The sequence below is a fragment of the Pinus tabuliformis genome, chromosome 6 (genome assembly GCF_031772625.1).
Source record: "Pinus tabuliformis cultivar Carrire ecotype Pingquan chromosome 6, CPIR1, whole genome shotgun sequence".
NCBI lineage: Eukaryota > Viridiplantae > Streptophyta > Pinopsida > Pinales > Pinaceae > Pinus > Pinus tabuliformis.
Window position 1 is genome coordinate 856,927,315 of NC_142292.1, and position 20,963 is coordinate 856,948,277.

A 20,963-nucleotide genomic window follows, 5' to 3' on the forward strand; every position below is an offset into this window, starting at 1 on the left:
TCCAAAGGAAGTGCGAATTTGGGGAATTCTAAGGAGAAGAAGAAAATCAAACTTTTGGTGCCTCTCTCTCTCTGTTTCATGCCCTATATTGGGAGATTGAAGTCTTCCAAGTTTCACTGTTGCAAAAAGTTTCCTGATGCTGGAAGTTGTTTCCTAGTCAACGTTGTTGGAAAGGGGTTGAAGATATGGGATGCTGACTTGGTGTGGAGGGAAGGTATGGTCTTTGTCTAGGGTGAAGAGTCTCAAAGAATACTATTTAAAGGAAGAATTCCCCTCAAGGGGGTTTTTCCCCCTCAAGGGGTTTTTTCCTAGGCATAGTGCCTACATCTCTTGTCTCTTGTTTTGTGATCTTCATACACACATAATATGGTAATTTTTTTATGAAAGAAAATATGATAAAGAAGTAAAATATGACAACAAACTCACAAGTAATTATCAAGAAATGAGAATCAAACCCTAATATAACTACTTTGATTTTCCAACATGTTATTAGAGCTAAGGTTAGGAAGAGTCGAAGATCACTTTGTTGGCATGGATTCTCCCTCTTTGATGAACTGCATAAGAATGGGTATCAACACTGATGGAATCTGGGTCAAGAAGGTTATTTATTACTTATTCAAGAAGGTCAAAAGTCAAGGATTATTGGCTGCTCTTACAAGTTATCTTAATGATGACAACGCATGGATAATTGGTAGTGGAGTATCGAGACACATGACACGAGAAAGTAAACAACGTCTTACATTATCAAAGGAGCCATCTTCTCATGCAGTGGAATTGGGTTACAACAAAAGATATTCTATTAGAGGCTTGGGATCAACATCGTTGAAGCTGGATAATGGATTGAAGTTGCACCTCAACAATATTTTATATGTTCCAGGTTTAAAAAATAATTTACTTTGTATTTCTTGTTTAGAAGATAAAGGGGAAAGAATTGTTGGAAAAATATTGGTTTGGGGAAAATACTCTAGCATTGATAAAGCTAGGGTTATTGGAGTTCGTGAAGGAAGTCTTTATAGGGTCATTACACCACCTCCTCCAAATTTGATTCAAATGGAAATAAGTCCCATTGAGTTATAGGAGGTATGGTCATCTACATTATAAGGTCATTCCTACTCTTAGTCAACTGGTTCATGGTATTCCTAATATGAAGTTGGCTCATGAAGGTGTGTGAAAGGGATGCTCTTTGGGAAAACATACAAGAAATCCATTTCATAATAGTGAAACTAGGTCTAAATAAATATTAGACCTCATCGATTCCGATGTGTGTGGGCCCATGTTTGACAAATCACTTGGAGTTCATATCTAATATGTGGCATTTGTTGATGACCATTCTAGAAATACATGGCTCTACCTTCTAAAAACAAAAGATGAAGTATTTGATAAGTTCAAGGAGTTTAGGGATGAAGTGGAGACCCTGACCGAAAGAAAGATAAAAACTTTGAGGTCTAACAATGGTGGGGAATCCACTTCTAAGGAATTGATTGCATATTGCAAGGAAGAAGGTATTAACAGGGAGCCCATTGTTCCCTATTATTCCAAAAAAATGGATTGGACGAAAGGAAGAATAGGTCAATTGAAGAGGGAATTCAAACTAAGCTCCTTGATCAAGATCTACAAAAGTTCTTATGGGGAGAAGTAGCGATGACAACGATATACATTCAAAATTGAAGTCCTCATAAGAGTATTGATAATACAACACTTGAAGAAGTATTCACAAGAAAGAAGCCGAGTGTGGATCACCTCCGAATCTTTGGAAGTACAACATATATCCATGTTTCGAAAGACGAGTAAAAAAAGTTGGACTCTACAAGTATCAAGGGAATATTTGTTGGATATAGTCTCTCTTCAAAATAATATAGAATCTACATCAAGGAAGGAATATATATTGAAGCAGGGATGTCATATTTGATGAGAATCAAGCATACAATAAATAAAGGGACATTCCTATTGATTTTGACAACGAAGAAGTTCCCATATTTGAAGAAGAAGAAGTTCATCATGAAAACTCTACTACAAATCTCGAAGAAGAAGGAACAAGTGAGCCTATTCAGTTAGTGGTCATCTCAGCCATAAGGAAGAGGCCAAATTGGTTGAAAGCTACATTTGAAGATTTTGAAGGAAATGAACTTGCGAAATGAACCTTCAGGGAAAGAAATAGGTTAAAGAGATATTCTGGATATGCTGCATATATGAAAAAATTGATTGAAGACGAACCATCTACATTCAAAGAAGTTGTGCATCAAGAGGTTTGGAAGAAAGAAATGCAGGAAGAATATCAATATTTCATGAAGAATGGGGTTTGGATAATCATTCCTAGACCTAGTGACAAATTGGTTGTCACGTCTAAATGGATCTATAAGATAAAACACATAGTTGATGGAAGTATAGACAAGTATAAAGAAATATTCGTTGCAAGGGGTTTCTATCAAAAGGAAGGCATTAATTATGAAGATAACTTTGCACCTACAACTAGGTATACTACCATTAGATCATTGGTTTCATTAACGATTACAATGGGGTGGAATATCCATCAAATGGATATGAAGACCACATTTCTGGATGGGACCATTGATGAGTAAGTGTACATCGAACAACCTAAAGGATTTGAAGTTAATAACAAGGACTCTCATGTTTACAAGACTTATATGGTTTGAAGCAAGAACCTAGGGTATGGTATGCAAGGATGGATGCATATCTACTTAGAATAGGGTTCATGAAGAGTTATGCTGATCCAAATCTCTACATCAAGGTTGTGAATGATAAGCTCGTCATTATTCTAATATATGTGGATGATCTATTCATAAGAAGTGTGGAGCGAAGAATTCAAGAATGCAAGAAGATGTTTACAACTGAATTTGAAATGAAGGATCTAGCACTGATGCACTATTACCTAGGTCTCGAAGTATGGCAAAGACCCGGGGAGATATATTTGGAGCTAGGAAAGTACATAATCAAGTTGTTGCAAAAATTTGGGATGATGGATTCCAAGCCTATGACTACTCCTATCATCACCTGTTATAGATCTAACCCAAGAATATTATAGATCTGATATGATAATATAAGAGAATACAAATAAATCCAGAAATAATATGAAATGATTCTTTATTGATATCAAAACCCTTAAGGTAGGGCAACACCATACATTCACTCCTTAAGGAAGGAGAACACTCCACAAGCCATATGCTTGTTCATACAATAATCCTTGACTCCCTCCATGTGGAGTCTCTAGCCTCTATATAGGCCTCATACATACAATACCATGGGTCATTACCATGGTTCCCTCATACCATCAACTAATACCATGGGCCCATTACATTATTATTAACTACTTGTGGTCCCTTACATGATATGGGTTAACCACCTTATTTATTAATATGGCCCATCCGATTATTACATTATTACCTTGAGTACCTCCCTTGGTACCTCATATTATCCCCCCTAGGTATATAACACTCCACCCCTCTTAGCATGTTTCGTCCCCGAAACATGGGAAGAACAAAAATAATAAGATCTACTCAAAAGAGTAGTCCATTGGTACAATGCACATGCATCTAGCCATCCAAGAGAAAGGTGAACCCTCGATCTCGCTGGTGCCTCGCTCGCTTGAGATGGAAGTTGACCATGGCAGCTCTTCTGTGTTGATGTGTAGTAGGTGGATCTTCGCTCCTCACTATCCGTCATACGGGGGTTGTTTTCCTTGTGGCTAATTGGTTTCCATCTTGTTGGTTGTTTTCTTGCGGGGTGATGTGGGTGATAATATGTTGAAGTTTTAACCCACGGTGTCTTTTTCTTTAATTCACCCTGCTGTGGTGCCTGTTGTGGTGTCTTCTTTTCCACTATTACTTCAACCACTGAGTCCTCATCTGATGTATCAGTACCTGTAACCTTTTCTGCTTCAGCCTCTGTTTGTGTTTGATTGTCAACCATCAAAGGCTCATCATCTGATGTGTAAGTGTCATTAGAGCTTTGTGCTACTGCCTCTGTATTCTCTGTTTGGGTCTTAATGGAAATATCCTGCAATGTAATTTTCTTCTTTTTATACCAAAGCTTCAGGAATTTCTTTTGCACATTAATATTGACAGTACCCACAGATTCCATCCAAGGATATCCCAAAACAACATCCATGTTATCCATATCTGTAGTATAAAAGTCACAATGCAACACATACTTATCCATAGAAAGCTTCAAATCTTTATAAACTTGAACATCCTCATTATCAACCTGTATGTTTTCAATGTGTTTTGTTGGAACTTGCAATTTTTTTGCCACATTAACATTGATGAAATTATGCTTGCAACTAGGATTTATAGAAACAATGATCTTCTCTTTCTGAATCAATCCATGAACCTGCAATAAGGAGATACCAGCAGAAAATAACCCTTTAGGTTCCTTGGTTTCCTTCTTTCCTGTAAAAATAAAATCTTTGCTAGGTTGTGTGTCTGTCTGTGTGAACTTATCCATAAGATTAGCTTTACGGTCAAAGTGGTCCATAAGAGCTTTTGTGAATTTGTCCCAAGTCAAGGGCCTTCGATAGCAACGTTGATGCCCTTTCCACCATTGCAATATTTCATAGTCCAAGTACATTGTTCCCACACTCAGCTAAGTCTCATCATCCATGATGTAATTCAGTCTAAAACATTTCTCCATTTTTGCTAGCCATTTGGCTGGATGAGAGCCATCAAATGGATACAAGTCCCTCAAATTCAGATCTAGGCGCGCCATCAAAAAAAATAAAATTGGCGAAAATTTAATATGGTCACAATTCCGTCAATATTGCTTAAAATCCCTATTATGACCTGTTTTTGGAAATGGAACAATCATTCTGCATCTACCCATGTGATAGAAATTTTGATCCAGGCACTTGGAATTTCAGATCTGTGCTGCAACTCTCCCGTCGTCACCAAAATTTCTGCAAAAAAGAGCTGATTTTAAATCAGCTATATCTCCCTCATCCGGACTTCGATTTGACCGATTTTTTTTTTTTGAAATCGGCTATAGAATCGAGATCTACAATTATATTTTACATATCTTGCACCAAGACGTCCAGATCATTGCCGCAAACTCGCTGCCCTGAAAAATTGTCTGCAACCCCACTGATTTTTAGATCAGCGATATTTCCTTCATCCAGACTCTGATTCAACCGATTTGTTTTTGAAATCGGTTATTTTTTCACGAAGAATATAGATCTGCAATTAGATTTTGCAGAGCTTGCACCAAAACATACAGATCTGATCTGCAAACTCGTCGCCCCCGAAATCCTACAAAAAATTAAAAGAAAAAAATTCTCCACTTTTGTACCCAAGAAAGTTCTCTAATACCACTTGTTATAGGTCTAACCCGGAAATATTTGAAAATATAAATAAACCCAAGAATAACAAGATCTGAATATAGATATGCATCACTTTATTGTTTCTGGGTTTATTTCTATCTTATTGTTTCTGGGTTTATTTCCATTATCATATATTTCTGGGTTAGATCTATAACAAGTGGTATCAAAGCTACAACAAGTGGTATCGGAGCTACAACAAGTGGTATCGGAGCACTTTCTTGGGCAAACAGTGGAGAATTTTTTTTTTTTTACAGGATTTCGGGGGCGGCGAGTTTGCAGATTAGATATTTATGTTTTGGTGAAATATCTACAAAATCTAATTGTAGATCTGTATTCTTTGTGAAAAAATAGCCGATTTAAAAAAAAAATCGGTTGAATCAAAGTCCGGATGAAGGAGATATCGCTGATCTAAAAATCAGTGGTGTTGTAGACAATTTTTCGGGGCAGTGAGTTTGTGGCGCAGATCTAGATGCCTAGTGAAAGATCTACAAAATTTAATTGTAGATCTGAATTGTTTGAGAAAAATTACCCAATTTAAAAAAAAAATAAGTCGAATGGGAGTCCGGATGAGGGAGATATCGCTGATTTAAAATCAGCTCTTTTTTGCAGAAATTTTGGTGACGGCGGGAGAGTTGCAACGCAAATTTGAAATTTCATTGCATGGATCAAAATTTTATCACATGGGCAGATGCAGAATGGTTGTTCCATTTCCAAAAACAGGTCATAATAGTGATTATGAGCAATATTGACTAAACTGTGACAATCTCAAATTTTCGCCAAGTAAGTGTTTTTTTCAAAACTCTCTTCATGGCTTCTAGCAAGGTTCTTTATTTTACAGGAAAAGATAGTGGTCCTACTATTGAAGAATACATAAAAAAACAAAAGTGGTTATGGAAAAATAATTGGAAATTGTGGGCAGTAGAGGATTTTAGAGATGAGGCGGTCACATGGTGGGGATTACTTAACCAAACGAAGTGTTACAACCTGCCTCCTAAAGAATTTGAAAAATTCCTTTTAGACCGATGGTCTCATACTAGAAAACAAGATAAGGAGAAACATATGGGGTTATTTCCTACTGATATATCTTTATTGCAGGTTCATGTATTGATTCAGAAGGAGAAAATCGTTGTGTCTATAAATCCTAGTTGCAAGCAAAATCTTATAAGTGTTAATTTGGCAAATAGATTGCAAGTTCCAGCAAAACACATTGAAACTGCACAGATTGATAATGAGGATGTTCAAGTGTATAAGGATTTGAAGATTTCTATGGATAAGTATGTGTTGCATGGTGATTTTTATGCTTCAGAGGCAGATAATATGGATGTTGTTTTGGGATACCCGTGGATGGAATCAATGGGTGCTATAAATATTAATGTGCAGAAGAAATTCTTGAAGCTCTGGTATAAAAAGAAGAAAATTATATTACACGATATTTCCATCAATAAACAGGTAGAGTCCACGGAGGTTGACGCAAAAGATGTTCCAAGGACTGACATATCAGATGATGAGCAGTTGATCGTTGACAATCAAACACAAACAGAGGCTGAGGCTGAAAAGGTAACAGGTGTTGACACATCTGATGAGGGTTCAGTGGTTGAAGTCATATTGGAAAAGAATACACCACAACAGGCACCACAGCAGGGTGAATTAAAGAAAAATACACCGTGGGTTAAAACTTCAACATATCATCACCCACATCACCCCGCAAGAAAACAACCAACAAGATGGCAACCAATTAGCCACAAGGACAACAACCCTCGTATGACGGATAGCGAGGAGCGACGATCCACCTACTACACACAGAAGAGCTGCCACGGTCAACTTCCACCTCAAGTGAGCGAGGCACCAGCTAGATCGAGGGTTCGCCTTTCTCTTGGATGGCTAGATGCACGTTCATGGTACCAGTTGACTACTTTTTTGAGTAGATCTTATTATTTGTGTTCTTCCCATGTTTCGAGGACGAAACATGCTAAGGGGGGTGGAATGTTATATAACTAGGGGGGATAATATGGGGTACCAAGGGAGGTACCCAAGGTAATAATGTAATAATGGGATGGGCCATAGTAATAAATAAGGTGGTTAATCCATATCATGTAAGGGACCACAAGTAGTTAGTAATAAGGTAATGGGCCCATGGTATTAGTTGATGGTATGAGGAAACCATGGTAATGACCCATGGTATTGTATGTATGAGGCCTATATAGAGGCTAGAGACTCCATGTCAAGATAGTGAAGGATTATTGTATGAACAGGCATATGGCTTGTGGAGTGTTCTCCTTCCTTAAGGAGTGAATGTATGGTGTTGCCCTACCTTAAGGGTTTTATCTATAAAGAATCATTTCATATTATTTTTGGGTTTATTTGCATTATTTTATATTTTCGTATCTGATCTATGATATTCTTGGGTTAGATCTACAACAAGTTATATATCTGATCCAAAATATAAGATAATGCAAATATACCCAGAAACAATAAGAGAGAAATAGATAGAAATGATTCACTTTATTGATCAAACCCTTAAGGTAGGACAACACCATAAATTCACTCCTTAAGGAAGGAGAACACTCCACAATCCATATGCATGTTCATACAATAATCCTTCACTCCCTCCATGTGGAGTCTCTAGCCTCTATATAGGCCTCATACATACAATACCATGGGTCATTACCATGGTTTCCTCATACCATCAACTAATACCATGGGCCCATTACATTATTATTAACTACTTGTGGTCCCTTACATGATATGGGTTAACCACCTTATTTATTAATATGGCCCATCCCATTATTACATTATTACCTTGGGTACCTCCCTTGGTACCCCATATTATCCCCCCTAGGTATATAACATCACCAATCTCAAGAAGTTGAGGGATTTTGACTCTAGTTTTATAGATCCTACATCCTATCGACAGTTGGTGGGTTCCGTAATGTATCTAGTAAATACTAGGCCATATATAGGTTGCTAAAAATACGAAACTGTGGTCAAATTCTTCTTTGGACTACTCATTTGATGGAGATTATGATGGAATCAGATTCCTCTTTTCAAGATGACCAAAATCAACCTAAATATCACCTCATTTGGACAAGTGGAAGTTGAGTTTGAATTATTTTATTCATACATATATTATGGGTCAGGTCGGCCCTATGCACATGTGCCAATGGACAGGTCAAGTGGTGTTATGAAACTAGCTCAAGAAAAGATAGGAAAGATAGATCAACGCCTTAGAATTCAGCCTCTTCGAGGGGGCAACCTCCTTTACATTACATAAATGAACAATTCTTTGATGATGCAAATGAAAAGACCTTTCTATATATAGGAGTCTAAGGGGTCATAACATAATCGGAGTCGACATAACGATAATAAAGTAAGGGCACAATAATAACCATAGTGGGCTTCTATCGGGCACAATAGTAACAATATGGGTACATCAATATAATAAGTGGGTTGTACTAATAACAATAAGGGGTTACACTAGTAGTATAGGGGCCTAACATGCCCCTCTCCTTCAAAAAGCGTTGTCCTCAATGCTTGAGTAGTTCTTGATGCTTCTGTATAAAATTCTTGTCCTCGCCATGTGGAATCTTCAGCGGGTAAGTTCTTCCTCTTGATGAGATACTCTGAAATTGATTGATTTCGTAGCTGTCGAGTTCTTGTTTCTGTGACTTCTCCAGGTTCCAATATGATTTTTCCTTCCTCTTCAATTTCTGGCAATATTGTTTGAATCGGGATCTTTTGCAACTTTTGAATAAGTGGCCATACTTCTTCGTCCTTCTTCCATTCATCCCTTGCTTTGTTTATCCAATCCGATTGGATAATAGAAATAGCACAAAACAATGCTTCCACATCCTCATCCTTGAAGAGTCTTCCCATTCGGTAAGGTCACCATTTTTTAAGTGCATGTAGTATTTCCAACATTTCCTTCTCATAAATAGCTTGCTTGAGATGTAGCAGTAAAAATACCCAATCACCTACATCAAAACATTTTTCACTACAATGTTGATCTACCTGTTGTTTCGTTTGATTTTGCACCGAAGTGGTGTTATTTTTTTAAAAGTTGGAGAACTTGTTGTTGATGCTCGATGTGATCTTTCATTGCTTGAACCTTTTTCTTCTTGATATGTCCTTCTATCTCTAGAGTTTGAGGAGTGGTAATTTCTTCCAATCCTTTACAAGATATGGTCAAATTCATTTCTTGATGCTCGATGTGATCTTTCACTTCTTGAACATTTTTCTTCTTGATATGTCCTTCTATCTTGATAGTTTGAGGAGTGGTAATTTCAACCAATGAATTACAAGATATGGTTGGATTCATTTCTTCTTTCTCGATGTGATGTTTCACTTCTTGCACCTTTTTCTTCTTGATATGTCCTTCTATCTTGAGAGTTTGAGGAGTGGTAATTCCTGCCAATGCTTTACAAGATATCATCTGATTCATTTCTTCTTTCTCTGGGGTGGGGTCCTGGCGTATATCTTCTTCCTTTGATGTTTCATGATCCTTTTCTTCCTCCTCTTCATATTCTATGTAAAATAATTTCTTTTCAGCACACTTATGACCTTTAGTGCATTTTCTATCACAATTGTAACAAAGCCCTTTTTCTCTTTTTTCTTCCAATTGTTGTGGTGTAACCCTTGTAGGCTGTGGAAGGCTAGGAGAAACAACACTTTCATATTTATAGTTGTGAGGGGTATGCTTCCTGGTTTCCATAATTTTGCTTTCCAATATGTCACAAAGTTCTTTTACTCTTTCCAATTGTTGTGGTGTTGCTCTAAAGAAGGTGTTGCTCTTTGTATCCTCATAATGTGCTATCATTTCCTTCGTGAAAATTGACCACGTAACAAGTTGTTTACGAGAAAAAAGCCCTTCATACCATAAAAATTGATCTGGTTCTAAATATGAAGATGCTATACATACCTTTTGTAATAGTTGTACACCATATAGATCAAAGTATTGCTCCATCTGAAGTATCCAATTTACCGGATCCTTGCCATCAAACTTCCTCATCTTGCTTTTTTTTGATTTTAGGAGTTTGATCTTGAAACAACTGTAACTCTGTACTTTCAGATCTTTAAGTTCTGAAATTGCGACTTATAGTAGCCCTCTATGTCATCTTTCCAATGCCACCAGTCTGATCCAATTTGGATTCTCCAAGGAAGAGTTATGCACAATCTCCCAAGATGACCTGATTATAGGCTAGTTCAGTAGAGCGAACTTGTATGACGTGCCCCGAGTCACTGTTTCAACCTTTGGATCTGAAAAAGATATACAAGAAACTAAAGTCCGTTCTCATTCTTTACCTTCTTACGAAATTTCAATCCAATTCTCAGAGAAAAAGTTATGATGATTTTACCCAGGTCACCTGTTTTGAATGTAATTCAGGAGTCTGAAAAAAGACCAACTTCCTCAGATCATATCTCCGCAAATATCGTGCAAAAAGCTCTAAAATTCAAACCCAAGGTTCAGCGTGATTTCTTCTCAAATGAGCTTTTTTTGCGACTTCTGAAACGTCATAGAAAAAAATTTATAGCGAAAATTCCACGATGACCTGTTTGGAGCAGAGAAACCCTAGAATCCAAAGCTCTGATACCAAATGTTATGAAACCAGCTCAAGAAAAGATAGATCAACACCTTAGAATTCAGCCTCTTAGAGGGGGCAACCTCCTTTACATTACATAAATGAACAATTATTTGATGATACAAATGAAAAAACCTTCTTTCTATATATAGGAGTCTAAGGGGTCATAACATAATCAGAGCCGACATAACAATAATAAAGTAAGGGCACAATAATAACCATAGTGGGCTTCTATCGGGCACAATAGTAACAATATGGGCACTACATGGGTACATCAATATAATAAGTGGGTTTTACTAATAACAATAAGGGGTTACACTAGTAGTATAGGGGCCTAACAAGTGGACCCTCATGGAAGCCTATAAATAGAAGAGACCTCAAGATCATTTGGACACATTGATCAAGATCTATTCTCTTCTTCTATTTTTTCTTGGCTCACACAGGTCTGATGGAGGAAGCTCGCACAAGGGTCCGAAGCTACATGGTGAAGCTCGTACTGAACTAGGGTTTTCTGATTCCTGGTCGCTAGCACAAAACTGAGTATTTTAGTCCCTGGATGATGGTACATAGGGTTATGAGAACGATCAGGGACCCTTGGATGATGGCATAGAGTTTTCATGAGAGAGACTATAAGTCTGGGTCAATTTGATCTCCGGTGTTTGCACAAAATGGTATGGGAGCGACCAAGCTGCCATAGTCGTTGTCACACAGTTCACAGAGAGAGACCATGCCTATCATAGTTGCTTGTATAACTCCTTATCCATGTGACGACACTTCAAGATGATATTTTAGTGTTCCAAAGATTTCACTTAGTGACATAAGTGTTAGATAGCAGGGTATAGGTAGTGATAGTACATTACAATTATTTGAATTAGAGTTTTGATGTTTAGATGCATTTCATGGATATTCTAGTTGTTGTGAAGATATGGATCATTGCACTCTCTTTTTCTAAATCATTTGATGAAAATCTATTAGAAGAAGATTTGCAAGGGTTTTCCCCATAGTGGGTTTTTCCCTAGTCTCCGACCAATCCTAGTGTCTCTATGTGTGCATGATTTTCTTCTATTGTTCCTTTATGTTCCACTGCATTGATGATGATATTATTGTTCTTTCTACATAGTTATATATGATGATGAATAATGACGTAAATACGAATAATGTTATGATGCTTGTTGGCCGGATAAATCGATCTTGCGAACAAGGCCGATCTCCCTAGTATCAAAATATATCTAGCAACAAGCAGACAAGCAAATCTATCTTTCTCTAAACATATTGCAATTCATTAATAAAAACTATAGAGGTGTTTAGACCCTACCTTAAGTCCAATGCTAGTTTGTAGCAGCCATCCTTCAACCGTCCGAAAGAGTTTCATTTTGAGAACCTGCAAACATAAACAAGCAAACATCAAATAACACCTGCATAGCTAATATCATAAATCATGTTCATTGTGGTGATCAAGGAATCCACAAAATAAACCATAAAACACAGCTTATTGAGAAAAACAAACTTATTTGTATTAACTTTGAAGTAGAAGAAACTTACAACCTTTTCAGCCTTGATGTTGAACAAGCTCTTCCCAGGGTCCGAAATAGGAATCTCCTTTACTTTGACAAGCCTTACACTCTTCCAAATGAGATCAAAGAGGTATGTAATCTCTCCTCATAAAAGCTCAATTAGGAAGACTAAGTTCTAGCAGCATTTCACCTCAAAAATATTCAGCTTTCAACCTCTCCAGTAACTAGCCCAATGCTTCATTTTATAGTGCAGAGGAAGGAGGTTACAGGTCCACCTATGAAGGGATAGAGTCCTCCTTCAAAGGGATAAGCTCCTCACATCAAGGGGTTAGCTCCTTAAGGTATGGGATGCATGAACCTTAAGGGAGTGAACTTGCCACCTCAAGATTCCTTCCAGAAGCTTCTAGAAATGACTCAAAGTGAGTTTTTAAGAATATACTTGCGCCTTTTTGACTTTTACAGGGGTCCGCACCCATAACATAGAGATAGAGCGGTCAGGTGCACAGGGGACATGACCTTTAGATGCGGGACCATAGGTAATGCTAAGAGAAAGTGTGGAACCAGAGTTTTAGAGACTTTTAAGGGCTTTCTCTTATTTTCAAGGCTTGATATGAGGAACTGAGGCATAAGACTTGCAAAGGAGGAAAGTATGAGTGGTAATGGACTCACACAGATTGCAGAATGTCAAGGTGACAATTTTTTGTGTAACATATTTCCACCTAAAGTGCGAAGTCTATAATGGATGAAGATAGAGTTTGTCATCTAAGAAGAGTGAAGTACTTTATCAGGATCATCCTGTGGACACCCCAGTCGGAACCTGTAAAAACATTCAATGCAATATATATATGTGAACATATCATCGTTGAGGTAGGCATTCCCATACTCAGATCAAAACTGACTAGAAAATTGACTAAACTGTTCTGATACAGGAATGATTTTGTAGTACATCACAAGTATAGACATATGTAGACATAGTATGGGCGCAACCATCTGTTTATGAATAGTCCACTATATAATGAATAAAAAAATTCCTCACAGCTTGGATGGTAGAAACTAGATCCAGGGTCTTAATTTATGCTTCCCGAACTAGTACGATTCTATCCATGTGAATGAATGTGTCGAAGTCGAACATGGTAGAAACCACTTGATTACTAGTCAATGATGTGAACTGTTAACAAGTGTGAGAGAAACCACCAGTAATGTCAATGGCTCTCAAAGTAATCAGTACAATCCATGAAATGTGAATAAATGAGCTGATGTCAAACATGTCACAGAATCTTTTGATCGAAGGTCAATGATGCAACCTATCATCGAAGGCTAGAAACCTGCCATTAGGGCATGTAGATTCCAAGGTATTGATGATTTCTAGATCATCTTTCTAGATAATGAGCTGAAGTCAATAGAAAGCGATCTGTTGTAGGCAAGCCCACAACACGAAATCATAGATCAAGTTTTGAAGAAATATATTTGGCAAGGACTAACTCAAGGATGGTCACAATGGATGACAAATATTTTGCAGATGAATGGTTTATTTGAACTGACCTCTTGAACACATAACGACACTGCAGATGGTTTGGTGACAATTGACCCAAAGATAATACCCAAAAACCGGCTGAAAACTTTCAATATGGTTTGATTAATTGTTAGGAAAAGGATTTCCCAACCCAGGTGAACAAAAAGTGTTGTGTTCAAGAGTGGTTAACTGCTTTTCTAAAATACAAAGTGTAACAAAAAAGTTCATTTTTCTCTCTTTTCCCCCACTATTTCTGGCAAGTACCTCTTTATTTTTGACAAGCTTGAGGAGGATAACATTTGCTTCTTTATAAGTTCATCCTTCGGATGAGTCCAACTTAGTTTAAAATCGAACCCTAAGAAGGAGTGGTTCGTTCCTGTTTAAAATTGAACAGGTCCTTTACTATTAAATTTTAACGAGTCCAGTATAGGAAAAACTCAGTGTTTTTCAAATTTAGGGAGTCATAAGAAAAACTTAAGAAAACTCCATGGGTGTCATTTTTTGTAAATTTGTCTCCCTCAAGCCCGAAAATGTATAAAATAATACTTGAGAGAACCACTTATTACGATCAAGGAGTAATTTTCATAATTAGTGGCCCTGATCTGAAAAAGTAAAAAAGTGATCAAAGACACGTCGTTTCATAACTAGTATCGAACTCGAAACGACAAAAGTCCGGTGATCTTTTCATGTTTATATGGTCAGAAAAGAGATGAAAGTGGACTGCCTTTTTAATTTGTTTAACGAGTCAAAAAGGGAAAACATCGGCAATATTTTCATATTTTACGAGTCAGAAAAGAGCTTAAAGAAGACTCGTCCTAGAGGAACGAGTGGTATAAATGGTAGCAACTAGTTCCGACAATGGTGGAACTGCTCAAAACATGTAATGGTTAAGAGGCTGGCTAACAAAACCACTCATAGTTGCGGTCCCTCAGGAAAGGAAAAACAACCAAGTGAAAGCATGTGGTCAGCCAAAGAGATGGTAACGATGAAATGAGAACAACCAAGGCTCATCTAATAGAATTTAGCGGATAAAAACGACAATCACGAGATGTAAATCGGGTATGGGTTCATTTTTACACAAGCTTAAACCATAGAGAACTCTACTTGGATTCGGTTTCATGTTTACACAAGCTTGAAATGAAAAACTATGCTTGTTATAAGTTCGCATTCCCCCAGCATAATGACTCAATTTGTTGGCCGGATAAATCGATCTTGCGGACAAGGCCGATCTCCCTAGTATCAAAATATATCTAGCAACAAGCAGAAAAGCAAATCTATCTTCCTCTAAACATATTGCAATTCATTAATAAAAACTATAGAGGTGTTTAGACCCTACCTTAATTCCAACGCTAGTTTGTAGCAACCACCCTTCAACCATCCGAAAGAGTTTCCATTTGAGAACCTGCAAACACAAACAAGAAAACATCAAATAACACCTGCATAGCTAATATCATAAATCATGTCCATTATGGTGATCAAGGAATCCGTAAAATAAACCATAAAGCACAACTTATTGAGAAAAACAAACTTATTTGTATTAACTTTGAAGTAGAAGAACCTTACAACCTTTGGTGGCTTGATGTTGAACAAGCTCTTCCCAGGGTCCGAAACACGAATCTCCTTTACTTTGACAAGCCTTACACTCTTCCAAATGAGATCAAAGAGGTATGTAATCTCTCATCATAAAAGCTCAATTAGGAAAACTAAGTTCCAGAAGCATTTCACCTCAAAAATATTCAGCTTTCAACCTCCCCAATAACCAGCCCAATGCTTCATTTTATAGTGCAGAGGGAGGAAGTTACAGGTCCACTTATGAAGGTATAGAGTCCTCCTTCAAAGGGATAAGGTCCTCACATCAAGGGGTTAGCTCCTTAAGGTAGGGATGCATGAACCTTAAAGAAGCAAACTTGCCACCTCAAGATTCCTTCCAGAAGCTTCTAGAAATTACTGAAGGTGAGTTTTTAAGAATATACTTACGCCCTTTTAACTTTTACAGGGGTCCGCACCCAGAACACAGAGACGGAGCGGTCAGGTGTGCAGGAGACATGACCTTCAGGTGCGGGACCGCAGGTAATGCTAAGAGAAAGTGCGGAACCATAGTTTTAGAGACTTTTGAGGACTTTCTCTTATTTTCAAGGCTTGATATGAAGAACTGAGGCTTAAGACTTGCAAAGGAGGAAAGTATGAGTGGTAATGGACTCACACAGATTGTAGAATGTCAAGGTGACGATTTTTAGTGCAACAGATTGCCCCCTAAAGTGCAAAGTCTGTAATAGATGAAGATGAAGTCTTTCATGTATGAAGAGTGAAGTACTTTATCATTTCAATGATCATCCTGCGGACACCCCAGTCGGAACCTGTAAAAACATTCAAACCAAAATATATATATGTGAACATATCATTGCTGAGGTAGGAATTCCCATACTCAGATCAAAACTGACTAGAAAACTGACTAAACTGTTCTGATAAAGGAATGATTTTGTAATACATCACGAGTATAGACATATGTAGACACAGGATGGGCGCAACCATCTGTTTATGAATAGTCCACTGTATAATGAATAACAAAATTCCTCACAGCCTGGATGGTAGAAACTAGATCCAAGGTCTTGATTTCAGCTTCCCGAACTAGTATTATTCTATCCATGTGAATGAATGTGTCAAAGTTGAACATGGTAGAAACCACTTGATCACCAGTCAATGATGTGAACTGTTAATAAGTGCGAGAGAAACCACCAGTAATGTCAATGGCTCTCAAAGTACTTAGTACAATCCATGAAATGTGAATAAATGAGCTGATGTCGAACATGTCACAAAATCCTTTGATCAAAGGTCAATGATGCAACCTATCGTCGAAGGCGAGAAACCTGCCATTAGGGCATGCAGATTCTAAGGTACTGATGATTTCTAGATCATCTTTCTAGATAATGAGCTGAAGTCGATAGAAAGCGATCTGTTGTAGGCAAACCCACAACACGAAATCATAGATCAAGTTTTGAAGAAATATATTTGGAAAGGACTAACTCAGGGATGGTCAAAATGGATGAAAAATATTTTGCAAATGAATGGTTTGTTTGAACTGACCTCTTGAACACATAATGACACTACAGATGGTTTGGTGACAATTGACCCAAAGCTAATAACCAAAAACTAGCTGAAGACTTTCAATATGGTTTGATTAACTATTAGGAAAAGGATTTCCCAACCTAGGTGAATAAAAAGTGTCGTGTTCAAGAGTGGTTAACTGCTTTTCTAAAACACAAAGTGTAACAAACAAGTTCATTTTCTCTCTTTCCCCCACCATTTCTGGCAGGTACCTCTTTATTTTTGACAAGCTTGAGGAGGATAACATTTGCTTGTTTATAATCTCATCCTTCGGATGAGTCCAACTTAGTTTAAAATTCGAACCCTAAGAAGGAGTGGTTCGTTCCTGTTTAAAATTGAACAAGTCCTTTACTGTTAAATTTTAACGAGTCCAGTATAGGAAAAACTCGGTGTTTTTCAATTTTAGGGAGTCAGAAGAAAAACTTAAGAAAACTCCATGGGTGTCCTTTTTCGTAAATTTGTGTCCCCCAAGCTCGAAAAAGTATAAAATAATACTTGAGAGAACCAACCATTATGATCAAGGATTGCTTTTCATAATTAGTGGCCCTGATCTGAAAAAGTAAAAAAGTGATCAAAGACACGTCGTTTCATAACCATTATCGAACTCGAAACGACAAAAGTTCGGCGATCTTTTCATCGTTATACGGTCAGAAAAGAGTTGAAAGTGGACCGCCTTTTTAATTTTTTTTAACGAGTCAAAAAGGGAAAAACTCATAAATCTTTTCATATTTTACGAGTCAGAAAAGAGCTTAAAGAAGACTCGTCCTAGAGGAACGAGTGGTATAAAGGGTAGCAACTAGTTCCGACAATGGTGGAACTGCTCAAAACATGTAATGGTTAAGAGGTTGGCTAACAAAACCACTCATTGCTGCGGTCCCTCAGGAAAGGAAAAACAACCAAGTGAAAGCATATGGTTAGCCAAAGAGATGGTGGCGATGGAATGAAAACAAGCAAGGCTCATCTAACAGAATTTAGCGGATAAAAACGACAATCACGAGATGTAAATCGAGTATGGGTTCATTTTTACACAAGCTTGAACCATAGAGAACTTTGCTTGGATTTGGTTTCATGTTTACACAATCTTGAAATGAAAAACTATGCTTGTTATAAGTTCGCATTCCCCCAGCATAATGACTCAAATCGAGGTACATGCCCCCCAAGCTTCATTGCATTCAACGAGGTGGATGGAATGAAGGTTCACTTTCGATATTTTGGAAAGACTCGACTTGGATTTTACGAGATCTTACTCAAAGACTCGATTTGGAAAGGGAGATGTTTCATTTTTTTATAAGGTTGAAACAGTAACAGAACTATCCTCATGACCCTTGTTTCATTTTTTTAACGAGCTTGACACAAGACAAGGAACTATGCTCACGACTCCTTGTTTCATTTTTTAATGAACTTGACACAAGGCAAAGAACTATGCTCCAGACATCCAGTTTCATTTTTTAATGGGGTTGACACGGGAAAAAACTATCCTCGCAACATCTAGTTTCATTTTTTAACGAGGTTGATACAGGAAGAAACTATCCTCGCGATTGGTCAGGAATCAGAAAACGACTGTACAGCCTGATATGCAATTTCAAAGGGACTCAAAGGCATCATGCCATGAAATGAATCCACCTCAGAATCGGAAGGTACAATCCAAGGATCATCAAAAGCAATAGTGTTCAATGAAATCATATGAATAGTTGCAATAGAAGGCGATACATTAGGAGGAGGGAAGGAAAAAGTTCCTAGTAAACTAGAGTATTTAATCAAACCTACCCCAACATCCTTGTAAGGTATAGTTGTTTTACGACATGCTGAATCTATCTGAAGAGGCTGGGTCGGATGAGAAATAAGTCAGCTAGTCTATCGTAATGATCTTTCCATTATGAGGAAACTTAATAAGTTGAAAGACCGATGAAACAATAGCAGTCATAGCATAAGACCAACTATGACCCAAGAGAAGGTTGTAATCTAGAGGGGCATCAACCACTTTCACATCTAGATTTACGGTTTTTCCTTCAACCCCTATAGGTAAGTCTTCCAAAATACCAAAAGGATGGAACCCTCGGCCATCAAAAGCCTTTAGAATTGTTGGAGACTGTTTGAGTGTGGGAGAACCAAGCGATTTCCAACACTGGATCGATATAATACACGTAGAAGCCCCTTTATCAATCACAGTCCGAAAGCAAGGTCTGTTTTTTACTAACACTATAATCTGGAAAGCCATTTGATGAGGGAGGCGGGGTGTACTATTCTATAAATCAAAGATTATTAGGTTCAGATCCTGAATATCGAAAGCTCCTATAGCAGACAATAGTAATTTACGTTGTGCTGGGCATGATTGCAGCACTTCCAAAGCTAACATTGTTGAAGGGGCAATGGCCAGGTCTTCAACAATGTTATAATTCTGATAAGCTCCCGCATGTGGATTGAAAAATGATTTCCGAAATATACCTTAAGCAGGTGGTCTGATTACTAAGTCAGGGTTGGGTTTCTCGATCTGTAGTAGATTGGAACCAGGGGGAGGTGAAGTTGATGTGTTTGAATTAGAAGATTCTGCTTCTTTACCATCAACAAGATTTTTACTACCGTAATTTGGTGATTGCGTCGCAATCCTGACATGAGACATCATCATAATGGGTTCTTCCAAGGTATTCGAGGAAGAAGCAACCACCTTACTATCTTGAATAGGAGAAGGATCCTTCAAGACAGTAGGCGTTTGAGAACCTTTAACAAATTTCGAAAACTCTCCTCGATATGGGCATTCTTTATTAAATGATCCTCGTTGCAAATGAAACAAGGATAGTGAGGTTTTCGTTTTTCGTCAATAGATTCATTTTTATTTTTTTTTATCTTTTGAATTTGGATTGTTTTTGTTCTTCCCCTTCTCTTTACTACCTGATTTGGTTGTAGATGAATCTACGACATGGACGTCGGCATAAACTTCAGCGGAAGAATCTCCTTTCGGCGAATCAGGTAAAGTTATGGTAGGAGAAGAATTCTTTGAAAATTTCTTCTTGCTTTTAATACTAACTGAAACAATCATACCATCAGTGGCATGAGACCCTGAAGGAGTTGTAGTTTTTGGAAGATTAGGGATTTTTTCATGTAAAGTACCTGAGTGCATATAAACAAGGTCAAGGTACTGAGCCTGAGAAATGACTTGCTCTTCAGTGACAACTCTTGCCTTAGCTACATCTTCAGTGATTTTAGGTAACAATGATTTAACGAACCATTCTGCTAAAATTTGATCCGGAATGAAAACTTTCACTAAACGCCTTCTATGTTGCCATTCATGAATATGATCAGAAATATATGTGGATGTGGATTGTTTTAGTGAAGTTAATAGTTCCGTGCCATTGTCGTATCTGACAGGCAACTAAAAATGAGTTAGGAAAGAAGTGGCTAACTGACTGAAATTATAAAAAGAGCCTCGTGGTAACTCAATGTACCATTTGGCGGCAAGAACAATAAGAGTTATTTGAAAAAGACATAAGTGAATTGAATCATCAATAATGGAATTAAATGCACACCAGAGGTGATAAGTCATCACATGATTTGACGGATCCTCCCCTGACTTACCCTCGAATTTCGGGATATCACTGGGCAACTTATTAGGCATTGGCGACCAATATGGAAGATAGTAAATTGGATCATTCATAAGGCACAACAAATCAGGTAAATCCAAAGTTGCAATAAATGGTAATTGACAGTTAGGTTCGCGAAAACCTTGTGTAATGAGACCAGCTCCAGGAGGAGGATATCTAGGATAACCTGGAATCAGATTTGCATTAGGAATGTTATAACCTCCTGGAAAACCAGGATTAACCGGACCAAACTGGGGTTGTTGAGGCTGTTGATAAGTATAGCCAGGGTACGGTTGATTCTGATAAACTAGGTTTTGTACAGTAGGACCGAATTGATACTGTCCCTGG

General features: G+C 37.7%; 1 pseudogene; it reads left to right on the forward strand.

Annotated features, from left to right (window-relative positions):
* Window positions 1-564: 564 nt before the first annotated feature.
* Window positions 565-20,963, forward strand: part of LOC149261591 (uncharacterized) — an 84,413-nt pseudogene continuing 64,014 nt past the window's right edge.